The 16,579-nt window shown below is 34.7% G+C and overlaps 1 pseudogene; it reads left to right on the top strand.

Annotated features, from left to right (window-relative positions):
* Positions 1–14,045: 14,045 nt before the first annotated feature.
* LOC149536362 (endoglucanase 1-like) lies at positions 14,046–16,043 on the top strand (annotated as a pseudogene).
* The last annotated feature ends 536 nt before the right edge of the window (positions 16,044–16,579 follow it).

Below are 16,579 nucleotides of genomic sequence, written 5' to 3'. Positions count from 1 at the left end.
ATTCTATATAATTTTAAAAGTTTTTTGGTATGATTTAATATTTTTTTTCTTTCTCAAAATTGACATTTTTTTTAGTGTTAAAATAAATGCTTTCAGAATTTTTTAATTATAATATACTATATCTAATTAAAACACTATAAACTCTATATGAAAATATTCTTGACTTTGAGCTCTATAAAATGGTGTTTGAATTTTACTAAAAACATATCATATAAAATAGTAAAAGTTACTGAAATACCAATTTTTTGCTTATTTCTTTAGTGATTGGATATAAACTAGTACAAAACATGCATCTAATAGACATTTCCAATTGGAAAAGTGTGAGACCGTATATAACTTAGCTAGAATGAATTTATCTATATCATATGTTTGAGAGAAAATGATTTTTGGATATAAATACTCAAATTCAATTGTTTTGATAAGTTAGCCTGAAAGGTGACACAACTTTGTACTTTTACCCTCCCATTTACCCAAAGAGTATATTGATTCAATCTTCCATCATGTACATCATATCTATCATATTGTCAAGGTCTACCCAACAAAATATGACAACAATCCATAGGCATAATATAACATAGCACTTCATCAAAGTAATTTCCAATCTTGAACTTCACAATACATTGCTCACTTACCAATATCTTATGCTCGTCTTTGATCCATGAAATGTGATAAGATTTGGGATGTTTTAGCCTATGCAACTACAACTTTGTAACCAGCTCTTCTGATACTAAATTTTTTGAACTTCCACTATCAATGATCACTTTGCAGCATTTTCTAGCCATCTTACATCTAGTCTTGAAAAGACTTCTTCTCAAAATAATTTCCTCATCACTTCCCTTATTACATAAGGTTATTCTCACCATTAGATTTTCTCTAGCCTCAATTTCACTTGGTGAACTCTCAATGTCTCCTTGAATCACAACATTTCTATTTTTCTACCCACTTTCAGAAGATCTACATTCAAAAGATCTATGCCCTTCTTTACAACATCTAAAACAATTAACATGAAAACTACCTCTAGAATATGAATTACCTCTTCCTCGATAAGAACTAGTACCTCCTCGGTAAGAACTACCATCTTTCCATTCAGTTTTGTCTTTGTCATCATTCTTCCATTCAAATTTTCCTCTATCATGTACAAAACTATCAAATCTGACACCTTCACCATACGATCTTCCTCTACCTCTCTGGAACCTACCACCTCTACCTCTTTATCTTTGTTCATGCTTCTTTGTCAAGATCTCATTAGATTTCAAAGCATATTAATATGCTTCTTCCACACTTTCCAACTTCACAAAACTTATTTCATCTTGAATTCTAGATCTCGATCCATTTATGTACCATGCAATTTTCTCAACATCATCATCCACATGTCCAAATATAATGTCCAATCTATAGAATTCCTCAATATACTCTTTCACAGTCATGTCCTTTTGTCTCCAATTTTGCATCTTTCTCACCAAGCTAACTTGGTAATCAGTAGGAAGGAATTTTTTCTTCACACCATCATTGGCCAAGTTCTGATCTTCTCCTTTTCTCTCCTTTGTCTATCGATTTGTAAAAGTTCCCACCATAGTGAAGCATGACCTTTCAACCTAGTAACTACAATCTTCACCTTCTTATTATTAGGAGTGTTTCATACTCAAAGAACTTCTCCATATCCAAGATCCAATCTAACACAACATTGGTATGCAATTTTCCATCATAAGGAACTACTTCTACAAGAGGCTTTGAATTTTCCCTAGACAACATTCTCAACTACCTTGCTTCATCTTGATCTTCTTTAGGTTCTAGATTAGGGTTTGGTGCTACTACTTCATCATCACTTACATCATCAAGATGTGCTCCTCTCCTCTAGGCTGTCTCCACAACATCTAATTTGGTTGTCATTTGTCTCAATGCATCTAATATTGCATTATCAGCATTGACAATACCACAAACCATCTTTACAGATTAGGTTCCTACAAGATCATAACCCTCTACAAGCTATAGGTAAAATCCATAGATCTACATCCCTACAACCAAATCCAAATCAAGGTTCTACATGATCCAAAGTCCTAGCACAAACTACCTCATACTTTAGTGATTTGCTTGCACAGTTAGGAACAACCTAGCTCTAATACCACTTGATGTAGGCAGTTGTGAGTAACTAAGGCCAATTGGCACACTTAGCTACCCAAACCACCATGCAAGAGTTAACATGATGGAAGCAAACACAAAAGAGAACAACACCATACAGAGAGAACAATATAATTTATTGATTCATGAAAATATCATCGTACATGCCCAACTATAAGGCCTTTTGGGTTATGGTCAAATACAAAATATATTCAAACCTAAGATATAGCTTCATGTTTAGATTTCTAGATAGATATTATTTTAATTTTCTATCCTCCTTCTATCATCTATCTTGATTTCCACATAAACACATGCTCCTTATATAGCAAGCTAAGCCACAAATTGGCTACTTGAGCATTTAATTACAATATAGGTCCACCTTGGAAGAGTAAACCAAAACTATAACAAACATGAGAAAAATTAAATGAAAATTTATATTTAGGCCTACACATGACCCAATAACATGCCCCTAACTTAACAAGATCCCCTTCATCCTACGAAATTGCACAAGATGAAAACTCTACATGTTTCATGTGAAACTGTTCAAAAATTGATACCTAAGAAAAATCACACCATCTTATAGCTTCGATTGAATTAGAACTTCTGTTTCAATCTAATGGTATTACTTTAGGTCCTCTATAATCACTTAAGTTTGAAAATGCTAATTTATCAAGGACAAGTGTGAATCCAAACTGAAAGTCACGCACAGAAACCCATTGTGGAAACTGCCAAAAATTGATAATCTAGAAGAATTGTCATGTCTCCCAACTTACAATGAATTAGGAATTTCACATTTTATAAAATTAATTACTCTAGTTCCTCTTCAATAACTGAAATTTTTAGCCTCTAACTCATTGCATAGAATTAGTTACACAGCTTGCAACATGAACCAGAAACCCAAAAACACAACTCCAATAGCAAGGTAAAAATGGCTCAAACCTTAACATGATAACTCCAATCTCTTTGTGCACATAGGAAAAGGTTCCCCAATGTGTCTCCAATACTCAAAAACTACTAAAAGCTTGGCAATGCAAGTCATTGCAACTTGGCAAAACTAGGAAAAATTGAAAACATGCAGGATAGTAGTGCAACCCAGGATGCTCCTGCATCAGGGGAAAAAAAGGAGGAAGAGTTTGGTGAACAATAAATTAGGAATATTTCTCAGCCTTTATGACAAAACATGGTGTACTAGATATACCTTTAAGCAAGGCAAGTTTACATGGACTAATAGAAGTTCAGTGTTTCTAAATATTTCTAAAAAATTGGATAGATTTCTAATGGGGGTGATTGGACTCAATTTGAATGGATGGTAGAAGCTGAAATTTTACTTATGGTTTAGACCATTTTCCAATTGGACATAGAATTTAGGAAGATTCTTCACCAAATCAATGCCCTTTCAAATTTGAAGCAATGTGGTTGAGGGCAGATGGTTTTAAAGATTTGGTAGAGAAATGGTGCAAAAATGCCCCAAATTTTTTAGGAAATAAGACTTTTATTATTTTTAAAAAGTTATAGTTCATAAAGGAGAAGCTAAAGGTCTGGAATAGGGAACCCTTCCAAAACATTTTTAGGAAGAAAGTTGAGCTGAAACTTTTTTAAAAGAACTAAATGATAGAGTGATTGTGGAAGGTATGGAGGAGGCAAACTTTCGGGAAGAGAAAAAACTTAAAAAGGAATATGAGAAGATCTTGTCCATAGAGGAAGTGTTTTGGAGACATAAATCTAGAGAGACACTACTAAATGAAGGAGATAGAAACACCAAGTTCTTCCATAATTTACTAAAATCTAGAAGAGCTCATAATAGGATTTCTTTATTTAAAATTTAGAATGACATTTAGTGAAAGACCTAGCGAAGGTAAAGAGGGAAGCTATTTCCTTTTTCCAAAATAGGGGAAGGCTAGATGAAGATGGAGGGGAAGGAGAGGTATAAGTTTTGGAGTGAATTCCAAATTGTGTATCAAAAGAAAAAAACAAGATGTTGCTTGCAGAAGTGACAAAGGAAGAAGTTAAAAGTGTTTTATGGGGGTTAGGTAAGGATAAAAGCTATGGGCCTAATGGGTTAACATGAAAGTGTTTCAGGTTTTTTTGGGATTTTTTGGGGCATGAAGTTTGGGAAGTTGTTGAGAAATATAGACAAGGGAAGTTTATTTTGAAAGACTTGAACAACACCTTGATAACACTAGTGCCATAAAAGGATGCATGTAGGACTTTTAAGGATTTTCAGCCTATCTCATTATGTAATACTCTTTACAAAATTATTTCAAAGGTTATAGAAAATAGACTAAAGGAGGTGTTAAATGTTGTGATTTCAAAGGGAAAAAGTGGGCTTTATCCAAGTAGATCCATTTTTAAAGGTGTAATAATAGCTCACAAAATGATCCACTCAATCAAAGTCAAGAAACATAGTAAAATGAAAATGATAAAAATGGATGTTTTAATTGCAAATGATAGAGAGATGATGAGTGACATATTAAATGTTAGATCAAAGTGTGTGATCTGAACAAGGTGGTAGGTGATTTTTCTAAAAAGCATGGCCATAAAAAAGGTGTTATTTTAAAAAATTGTAGTACTTTTTGAAAAGTGATAGGCAAGGAAAGAAACATAGCATAAAAATGCAGGCTACTGTTGTCACTTAGGTTTGCACCCTTGTCCAAGGCCCATGCGTGAGGACAACCTAGTGAAACATGGAAACAACCTCCAAGCTGTGGGACTTGAACTACGAGGTTGAGTCTCTGGAGAAGGCCAACTTCCTCTTACTGTCAGGGTGCACCTATCTATTCTCAGAAGAAAAAGGGAGAAAGAGAGCACGAAAGAAAATCTACCTAGTCTAATCTAAGGCGGTGATGCACTAAAACAGAGTGTTCAGACTCATTTCTGCCCATAGATGCACTACAGAACTAAGGTAACATCCAAAGTCATACATTCATTCAGACTTATATCAATCAACAACCACATACAGATAAGGAAACCAACTGAATAACACCAGGAAAAGAAGATTTTGCTTTTATATTATTCAATAGGCCAAAGATAGATACAGTATGTAGACCACTGATCTCAACAATACATCAATGAGAGGCAAAACGATGCACATACACATTGATGGCTGAAAGAGATGATACAGGATGCTTATCTAGCTCAGAGACAAAGGGATTTTTATTTTTTTTACTGCAAGTCTACGAGCAGTAGCAGAGAAATCAGGAAGAGTCAAGCCTAAGAACAGATCACAAAATTGCCTTTATAGATTAGGCATAACTGAAGATTTCTGCGTTACATTCACTTCTCACCCACTAGCATTAACTTTCCATACTGAGAATCCAATCAAAGATTTGACTGAACATGGCTTTCATACCTAGAAATCTGATATCTCTCTGAGGAAGAGCCTAGAGAAGACAGAACAGTGCCACAACATTCCCTGACATGGTAGATGGATCGACCGGATGGATGGAGTGTCTTTCTGCACTTGGCATTCATTCCGAGTTGGTGGCAATTAATCACACCATCAGATTGTGGCAAAACCCAAATTTGTCATCATTCATGATTCGTGCATCCATCGAAATCGATCAGTCAATAGGCTCCACGAGCCAACTGGGCCATGCAGGCCAATCACACCTTCGATCTCGCCACCCTGGCAGTCTCTTTACGTTTGACTGGGCGCTTACCACCCTTTCCGTGCGACCGGGCACTATGTCGCTATCGAAAAAGTCTTCGAAGATCTCGATAGCGCCATAGCGCCTAAGGGTTTCAACTTGATTGCGCCACCTCAGCGACGCATCCTAGCAAGACTTGACCCCACCGACACGTGGCAAAAGGGTGCCAAGTCACTATGCTAAAAAATTGGCAGCTTTGCCATGGCGAGATGGCACCTACCGTCGATCCTTTTCCAATCTGACAGTCACAAAACTTGATCTCCTGCGACCCTCCTTTTCTCGTGATTCGTCGGGCTCGCTGATACGCGGCGTCTCCTCATTGGTCTGTTGGTTACTTAAATCTAACTGCATCGGCAGCATGAAATGTGGCCCTGCCAGGACACGTGGCGCACGGGCGCTATCTCGCCAATGTTAACTCTTGAGCAGTTCTCGATAGCGAGACAACGTTAGTCGTAGATCCCTGCAGATTCGATGATCGTGAAGACTTGCCATTCCTTCTGAGACTACTAGGCCTACTGTACGCTGTGCACTGACTCATACACATGGCACTTCCCTATTTGGTTTGACGAAACACCAGCTGGCAACCCAAGACTTGATCCACAGAGCGTCCATGTATCGGCTAGGCGCCATGTCGCTATGCAAAAATCGAGACCAAATTTCCATAGTGCCATAGTGCCCACTGACAGCATGCCCTAAGATTTACACGTGTCCCCCATCTGATTCACCATGTCGACTGCGCTTGCAAGGTACCCGCTGGGACCCATCCGTCTGATCATTCCTCGCCATGGTGAACATTTCGTTTGGGTGCTATGTCGCCATCGGAAAATGCATTGGTTTTCCGTTGGCACCATGGCGCCTCGCCATTTTTTGAAACCTCCGGGCTATGAAACTTGTTTGCCCGCCGCCGTGAAACTTCTGACCTGTTGTACTCTACAATCTGCGACCAGACCCATCCCACTCGGCGCCATCTCTGCAACTACACCGCACTCTAGATGACATCTGGCAATCCTTGGTGAGACTTGGTCCTGTCAATCCATGCAGCAGATGGTTGCTATGGCGCCATGATAAAACCCGTGCATCTTCGCCATAGCGAGATGGCACCATCCGTCGATGCAACCTAATCTGACGATTGGAGCGCCATCGCACTTCATACTTCTTCCCTTCATGTCGGCACACCTGGCATCGCCTTGAGACACGGCCCCACCTGACACGTGTCACCAGGGCACGATGTCATTGTCATAACCCTCGCACAACTCCTCTATAGCGTGATGGCGCTTACCACCCTTTTCGTGCGACTGGGCACTATGTCGCTATGGAGATTTTTTGGTCGATATGCGATAGCGACATAGCACCAAGGGTGTCAAAGAACCTTTTTCGACCTGCGAAACGTCGGACCCACCCTTGCAACATGTCGTCAAGGCGTCATCACGTTATCATAAGTATCATGCATTTCCTTTATAGCGCGATGGCGCCAACCGTCGGTACCACTTAGATCTGACGGCCAGAAACTCGCGGGTCGTAGCATTAAAATACTAATTTGAGACTAACCGTTGCATGAGCCACGCATTCAAATTTAAATCCTTGGCGGTAAAACCAGAGGTAACAGCTACCTTTACTTTTTGGATGGCTAGACAACATAAAGCACTCTATGGCCCTACCCAAAACTAGGGACTCCACTTTTTGCCTCTTTGTTCAATGCTAGGAGTGATGGAGATGGTGAAGGGAATGGTAGGATAGTTATTTTAGAATTTGACCCATCATTGGAAAATAAATGTGAATATAGCTACAATGCTTATGGTGAGGGGGTTGGAATTGACCTTTTCAAAAGAAGAGGTTGAGTGGGTGATGACATCGTTGCTTCTAAAAGACCTGATTGTAGGGGTTGAATCCCTATTAGAGTGGGAATGGCTACAGATGGGCTTTAATTATAGTGAATTTTTTGAAGATGAAGCAGAGGGGGAGATGAGAGGGGAATTTGGTTTCATTTTGTGGCCAAACAATGTGAATAAAGAAGCTTATAAGGAAAAGATCAGAGTAGAATGGCTCAAACTAGTGGAGCAAATCCACTCTTTCTAGGAGAGGGTAGGAAGAAGGGTTAGAGGTTTCAAGTTTCTCACCTACTTCATCATTGCACTCGAGGGAGCCGTAAAAGGTTAATTTTGGTGAGGGTGGTGTTTCCAATGAAGGTGTAAAGGGAAATGAACAAATGATCAAACTTTTCATTTTTCCTTTTGCCTATAGGAAAATAGTCCTACATTTTTTTTTCAAGGTGGATGATAGGATTTTTTGATGTATAAAGCTTATGTTTAAGAAAACATGAGATAAAGCTCTCTACAGATGGAAGGGAATGGCAAAATAAAAATTTAAAGTTGACAGCCATGGAAAATCGTAGATGTGTTCCGAATAAGAAAGAAAAAATCTAAGGAGGTGAACGTGCATAAGAAACAAACAAATCACAGAGAAAACCTAGAGCAAGGAAGGATGTTGAAGGGTGCAATAAAGGTGAAGCAATCTCTATTAAAATATTTTTAGCCAATGTAGTTTTTCTATCTTAGGTCAAAACTAGGGTTTTTATTAGTGTGAAATAATGTAAAAGTTGATATAAAAATCTTAGTTGTTTGATAGAACTTCATACAATGAGGAAAGTAGGTGAAGTATATGTGCTTGTTTAATAAAGTTTGAAAATGTACTAAAATACAAGGTGTTTATTTGTGTGATGGTTATTTTTAAATACTAGCCTCTCTATGTATCTATGCAATTTTATTAATAAAATGTCTTATTATAGACCAAAAAAAGAACAAAAGTTCGTTTCCTTCTTAATTTGTTCTCATTTTGTTACCAATTATGAATAACTTGATATTAATGTTGTGCTTTTCCATAATTTTATTGAGTTCCATATTGAAAGCAAATATTAGTATGTGATGGTAAAGGTCCATGTGTTTGTTTGGCTTTTTGTTATTGCAAATTTGTGAAAAAAATATTGGTTTACTTTTCAAAGCATAGGAAAGCCACAACATTTCATATGAATCTATTTTGTAACCATGTCTATTTGAGTTATTAAATTGTTTAACCCTTTTAATTGAATATTTTTTCTAAGATTTTATTAGGTTTTTCCCATGTTATATGGCATTAGTGAGCTTCTTTCTTATCTCTTGAGTGTAAATCATTGTGATTAATGACTTGGCATGACACGCGCTCTAGATACTTGTGAAATACTTTTTGCACTAAGCTATGAATAAAGATCAATAAAGATATAATGTAACCATTATAACCACCCAATGGAGGGTTGAACAAATACTTTATGTAGTGAACACTAAATTATATTAGATTAATTATTCATTGATTGTAAATTATGTTAATTCTCTATGAAAGGTAAAGATTTTTTAAATTATACATTTTTCCTAATTTAAAATATTAATATCTATATATTTTCAATGAAATTATTTTTGAGAGAATTATGTTGAGAAGCAATATTATTATTTCATAACAATTATGATTTATTGAATTTTGACTTAATACTATTATAATATAAAATAGAAATATAGGGATAATTGAACAAATTTTAATAAATGTTATAAGTAGACTTTCATTAAAAATCACAAATATTAGTAAAATATAAATAACAAACTTATATATTTGAGTTAAATGATAACAAACAATTGAAAATATGTAAACAAAAAACCTTTTAATAAATTTTCTATTGTTAGTCTTTTAAAACAATGCTAGTACTTAGTCTCAAAGGACATTCTAAAGTAAAATAGTAAAATAGTCCACACTTCCATTTTAAGATTAAGTTCATAGTGACATGTAAATATTAAATGTTAAAAAATTAGTTTGTTCACTTGTATTTTAAGATTAAGTTCATAAAAACATGAAAGTATTAAGGTTTAAATAATTATTTAGTTAATGATTATATGGTCATGTGATAATATAGAAATTAAAGTAGATTATTAAGCCAAGAGGCTTTCTACAGTGGAAGCATTCATCAATGTAAACATTTGGTTGTTTTAATAAAATTTGATATTTACTTGAATATTTTATAAAATGGTGCCCTAGTAGAATGATGAGTTGAAAAGTCACACTTATTTATATTTTAAGAATTAGTAATAATTTATAGTTTGTCCATTGTGCATGCAGTTATAAAGAAGGATGTCTACTTGCATTTAATTGTGTAACTCCAAATATTGAAAAGCCACTTGATAGAACTAATAAAGAAAGACAGACAAATAACGAAATTCTTACTTCTTACTTTTTAAATTGAAATTGAAGATGTTTCTAAAGTAATGAAAAACTTTCTCTTTTTCTAATGCAAACAAAATATTTTAGTAAATACATAAATAAAAAATATATAACTTAGTATTTTTCAATATCTTATTTTTAAAAAGTTTATAGAAGATCTGAAAAGGCTTATAGGAAAATAAGAAATGTCTAATTTTTTCCATTGCATGATATTCCTAAATTATTTATCCTATATACAAGATACAAATTTCTTTAATGTCAAATAAATCTATTGTGCTAAACACATTGCATTGAGAATGCTACTAGCTTATATATATTGAAAGGATATCTCTCAGCTTATATATATATATATATATATATATATATATATATATATATATATATATATATATATATATATATATATATATATATATATATATATATATATATATATATAGAATATGTATATAAGCTAGTAATTATTTAGATATAACTCACATGGAGGTCCTATCATTGATGAGATCATATTTAAATTATTAAAGTTCATTTAACTAAATTAGTACTTAAACAAAATTAATTATAAAGATTAAAAAAATTATTCAAATAAAAAACTGATTAAATATATTTTAGTTTCGTGTGTTCATGATAAAGACCCTCCTTAGGGCTTTTATAGTTGGTTAATGTTTTTTTAATGAATAGTTGTCTCATCAGACTTCGGACTAAACTCACACATGAATATGTATCTTTAATATTTAATTAATAAAAGCATATTCATAAATAAAAAAAAAGTGCATTCAAAAGATATAGGGGTAGTGCTTCCTACTCTAAATAATTGAACAAGTAATATAATTTTATTAAAATTAAAAAATAAAAGAAACAAAAACCAAAATAGAAAAATGCAAATCTAATTGGATAAAATCAAAAAGATTAGTGGATAGTTAGTAGAAGTGTCTGCAATAGTGTATTACCTAGTGGATAGTTAGTAAAGTGTTTGCAATAGTGTATTACCTACCAGAAATACAACAAGTGCTATGAATTCGCTAAGTACTTGCCTGTAGTTAAGAAGCAAAGATGTGATAATAGCTTTAAAAATGCTTTGTTTCATAACGCTTATTTTATTGAAACCCTAATAAATGTCAATTTTAGATGTTGTATATAATTTATAGATTATTCATTTTCATAAAGGTAAATTTCAGCTTCTTTTATTGGCGTTAGTGTATACAATTCAATATTTTCTTCTCAACTATCAAAACATTTTCAATAGAATCATCCTTACTGATAGAATTTAAAGATTTCTTTGATTCAAAATAAAACCATGGCTATCTTCATTGAATGTAGCGATTGGATGATATTCCTAATAAATCAATTCTTGTAAATAAACTAATCATTGTAGGTTTGTCTCCATTTTCTATCTAAAACCCAAATCTCAACCATTCTCAAAAGGAACAATGGGACACAAAAGTATGTTAAATAAATCATTAGATTCATTTCAAAAGAGGATTATTCATTCTCAACTCAATACCTGAGAGAGGAAGGAGTATATATAGTGCTAAGTTTGACAAATTCAAAATTTTATTTCTTTTTAAAAAAACTAATCCTATACCAACATTATATCTAGAGCTAAGTTTGAAAAATTTAAAATTTTATTTCTTTTTAAAAAAACTAATCTTATACCAACATTCATGCGAGTACCAATAATTGGCCCAACACATATTTCAATAGAGAAATAATCATATTCAACCCAATTTTGACATAATGATTAATCATCAAATCCACAAAGTCGTAGATATGGTAAAGGAATGAAAAATTAGAAGAAACAAAATTTGATCATAAAAATATTTAATTTTCATGTAATTTGGGTTTTTTTTGTAAATGTGGAATCTCAAACAAACAACCACAATTTGTTTTAGATTTAATGTAATCTTTTGGAAACAAAATTGAATTTTTATAGAAGCTCTCAAAAATATTTCAATTGCACTTACAAGCAGTAGTTTCTAGATTCAAATCAAGAAAATTATTAATGTAAAATAATTATCAATCTAATATCTTTAAATAAATGAGTGATGAAGGTCACAACTAGTTGAAAAAATATGCTTGAAACTAGGGATTAAAAACATTTATAAAAAATAAACAAATAAAATAAATTCTAATTTGTATATTAGAGTTCATTTAACAATTTGTTAATGCAAGAAATTCAAAATATGTCACAACAATACTTAACTTATTGGTAAGTACTAATAATGGAACATTATCCACATGGGGTCCTAAGAGTATTTTGTAAACACTATCTAGCTGAGTTATGATATAATTATGTAGCCATTCTAGTTGAATTATTTTTGTTAGATTTCATCAAGTTGTTCCCATGTTATATGGAATTTGTAGGTTTCTATCTTATCACTTGGGTGCAAACACTTATTATTGATGACATTAACATGACACACCCTCTAGCTCGAAGTGAAATATTATTTATATTGAACTACAAACAAATATTAACAAAGATACAATCTAGAACCATTTCAAAATGAGATGGTCCTACCATTGAGGGTACTATTAAAGTTAAACTCAAATAATAAAATATTTATTTTATTATATTTCCACAATCAATTTGAGATAAGTATATTTGTTTCTAGATTTGATTGTCTCTCTCTTTTTACAATCAATGTTGATGCTAAAAAAATGAGACACAATAAAATCCATAAAATTTTCTCAGATCGAAGATGAAATAAGATTCACATGCACGTCCTATGACTAAGTGTTAAAATGAATTAAATAATGATATCAGGTTAGATGGAAAATTTTAAACAAATATTATAATTATTGCTTCATTTAGAACCACAAGTTAGTTTGGAAAGAATTATTGTTTAGTGAAATTTAAATTATAGTTAAAATTAGTATAATATAATATAGAATATAGCTTATTAGGTATATTAAATAGATTATAAAGATATTTATCTTTGGTATATATGAGTGGTTCTTAAATTATATATGCTAGTAAATAGTCTTACAAGACATTCTAAATAAAATATATTGGAACAGTGTAAGTCTGTATCTAAATGGGAAGGCTAAGGCTTACATAAGTAGTTAGTTCATAATGACACTAACCTAAGATAATATAGAATATCAAAGTAGATTTTAAATAACTATTTATTATTAGTTCATAATGATATTGTTTAAGTTTTAAAGTGAACTTTAAATAATGAGACAGTACTCATGTACTCATGTGTTGGTGATTAAGTGTAGTGTTAATGTGAATTTTAAATAATGAAATGTTATCCACGTCCTACAATTGAGTGTTATAATTATTTTTTCAAATATTGAAATAATACTCGCATGCATTTTAAATAATGAAATACTCCCCATACATCTCATGCATTACCCGAAAAAAAAAAAAAAAAAAACCAAATTATAAATAAATAGCATTAGTTATGATAGCATTAAATATCAAGACGTCTATAATAAACAGCTTAAATTTCATAGCCTTACTAGACAACCAATCCTTTAATAGACGCGCAAATAACTAATCCCTCCCTTGATAAGTAGGAGATGATTTCCACAGCTAGTCAAATTGTGATGTGAATATCAGGATTTAACTGTGTGATTTTTGAGTCAAACTCGATGACCCATGTTTCATAAGTAGTGATTCAACATGAATCCATCTCTCATGAGAATAAATGGAACACTTAGCACTCATTGGATCTAGGTGATGCTCACAGGGGTGAAGCACCGGGACTTCCCGGGAGGTCACCCATCCCAGTACTACTCCAGCCTGAGCGCGCTTAACTGCGGAGTTTCCTTCACAGTTAAACCCAAAGCTTGCAACCCCATTTGCAAAACCTTCACCAAGTGTTGTGCGTTATGAACCATTCATTAGAAAGCCCCTTAAGCTCACCCCCATGGAACTAAAACATGACTTGGGACTTACACCCTTAGGAGATTCTCCATCTCTCAAATCTTTCATGAATTAAATTTTCGGGCGTCAAAATCGATTTAAAGTTAACTTTTATCGTATCACAATTCAAGCATCCGATTTGACTGAGTTAAGTATCTGTTTAAGTCAGAATGAGGAACTTTTGCGCCGTTTTGGTGTTGTGCGTTTTCATGGTTTTGAAAACACAAAATTCTAGTTCCCTGAGGTGTCGCCAGTCTGGTGGTTTGCTCAACCATACAGATGCCTTGTCAAAGGCGATTCTTTGAAGGCCAGCGGTCTGGCAAGCTGCCAGGCGATCAACGGATTCGTTGGAGTAGGGACTCGGGTCTCTCTGACGGTGCTTCTTCCAATGTGTGATGTCCTCTTCTTTGTTTCCTATTTCATGCTTTCCAGTTTCTGATCATGAAATAAATGTAAATGTGAATTTGACTCATGATAACGCAGATAGACTTGGTCGGTGGGTACTGCGATGTGGGCGACAATGTGAAGTTTGGGTATCCGAAGGCATTTGCAACCACGATGCTCTCCTGGAGTTGTTTGGAGTTTGGCAGATTCATGGCCGCTTAGCTCTCCAACGCAAAGACTGCCATACGCTGGGCCACCGATTACCTTCTCAAGGCAACCGCTCACCCGGGCACCATATTTGTTCAGGTACGAAAAACCTGTCATGTGAAATATGGTATTCTACGTTCTCTATCTCAAGTGGGTTTATACATTATTATTGAGGCTTGTCCGAAATTGTGAAGGTGGGTGATCCCAACAATGACCACAAATGCTGGGAGAGGGCATAGGACATGGACACTCTCAGAACTGCCTATAAAATTGACAACAGCCGCAGCCGTTGCAGCTGCATCACTGGTGTATCGCTGAACAGACCCTTCCTATTCAAGGAAGCTCATTCGCGCTTCCATCATGGTAAACTTTATTTTAGCCGCTGCTTGGCCTTGAACTCGAGCTTTCTGTAATTTTTTGTTGAGCGGCTAATCAATCTGTCTATTCTATTGAATATTCTAGGTTTTTGATTTCGCTGATAAACACAGAGGATCTTACAGCGATTCCCTTAAGTCCGCAGTCTGTCCATTCTATTGCTCCTCTTCTGGGTTCGAGGTGAAAGTAAAAGTATCGCTTTCATATTATATTGCCGCAAAATGTCGGAGTTGAAATTGATCTTCTCAAATATTTTCCTAGGATAAACTGTTGTGGGGAGCTGCGTGGCTATATAAAGCAACAAAGAGTGTCAAATATTTGAACTACATTCAAGCGAAGGGCCAGGGTTTTGGAGTTCATGAACCAGAAAACAAATTCGGGTGGTTCAATAAAGATGCTGGAACCAGGGTGCTTTTATCCAAGGTACAATAACTTGATGTATGGAAACTAATATATTACAAAATGTTTTCATGGATTGAATGCAATTGTGTACGCATTGTACCGTGCAGGAATTCCTGATTGGGAAAGAGAAGTCTCTTGAAGACTACAAAGATCACGCTGACAGCTATATCTGCTCTATCATGCCTGGAACATCAGCTTCTGGATCTCGATCTAAATACACACCAGATTGGCCGTTAAAATTTACTTTATCTGGCTGAATGATAACGTATGTTACCCAAAATAACCTAAAACTTGTTTGATCAGGAGGACTTCTCTACACATTGCCCGAGGTTAATCTGCAGTATGTTACTTGTGCATCTTTCTTGCTCATGACCTATGCCAAATATCTGAGATCCTCCAAACACGTAATGTCCTGTGGGGGAATGGCGGTGACTCCTGGAAGGTTGAGAGAAATAGCAAAGGTGCAGGTGGACTACATCCTGGTTTTGAATCCACTGGAGATGTCATACATGGTTGGATATGGTTCAAATTACCCACAACGAATTCGCCACAGAGGCTCATCTCTTCCTTCAGTTGCTCATCACCCAGAACCCTTCGGTTGTAGCAAAGGCTTCCAATTCCTGAATAGCGATGCCCCCAATCGAAACATTTTGGTAGGAGCAGTTGTGGGCGGCCCGGATGCAAATGATCAGTTTCCTGACGACAGACATGATTATCAGCACTCCGAACCTACGACATAAATCAATGCTCTGCTGCTAGGCTCTCTCGCCTACTTGGCCCGTTGTACTACTCGCTCTTAGTTGCAATGAAAATAAAAATTTGGCTCAAAGTTGGAAGCCTTAGTCAATAAATATGATTTTACTGTGTTTATTTGGCGAGATTTGACGAGTAGAGACATTGGGCGTTTCTGTTATATTTATCGCCTGTGATCTTATTCAATGTTCACAACTATCTTGAGCAATCTGTCTGCTAAAAGGAAATGACTATAAATATCTTTCGTCAATACTCATGAGCTGTAAACTGATTCGTCTATACTGAAACACAAATGAGGTAAGTATTCAAAGGGCAAAGAAAATTTCCGAGACTGCCACCTCTTTTACGGTACGGTCTGCAAGTGTTTCTCAAGCGTTTTGGAATAAATCTCTACCTTAGACTGCTATGTTAGACTGAATTGATTATTTTGTGCATTAATAGTGTATGCATCAGGTGGATCATTCAAATTTAATCGAAATTTATAATAATTGCGAGTACCTGTTACCGAAACTTGACCGGGCGCAAAACTGCTAAATACGGAAATATTGTGGGCAAATCAAAATCCAGATTGACTGGGCGAGAT

This window comes from Cupressus sempervirens, chromosome 10, assembly GCF_028749045.1.
Source record: "Cupressus sempervirens isolate cs-2001-9-10 chromosome 10, ASM2874904v1, whole genome shotgun sequence".
In the NCBI taxonomy this organism is placed as follows: domain Eukaryota; kingdom Viridiplantae; phylum Streptophyta; class Pinopsida; order Cupressales; family Cupressaceae; genus Cupressus; species Cupressus sempervirens.
The sequence above is the reverse complement of the archived record's forward strand: the minus strand, read 5'-3'. Positions and strand labels throughout refer to the sequence as shown.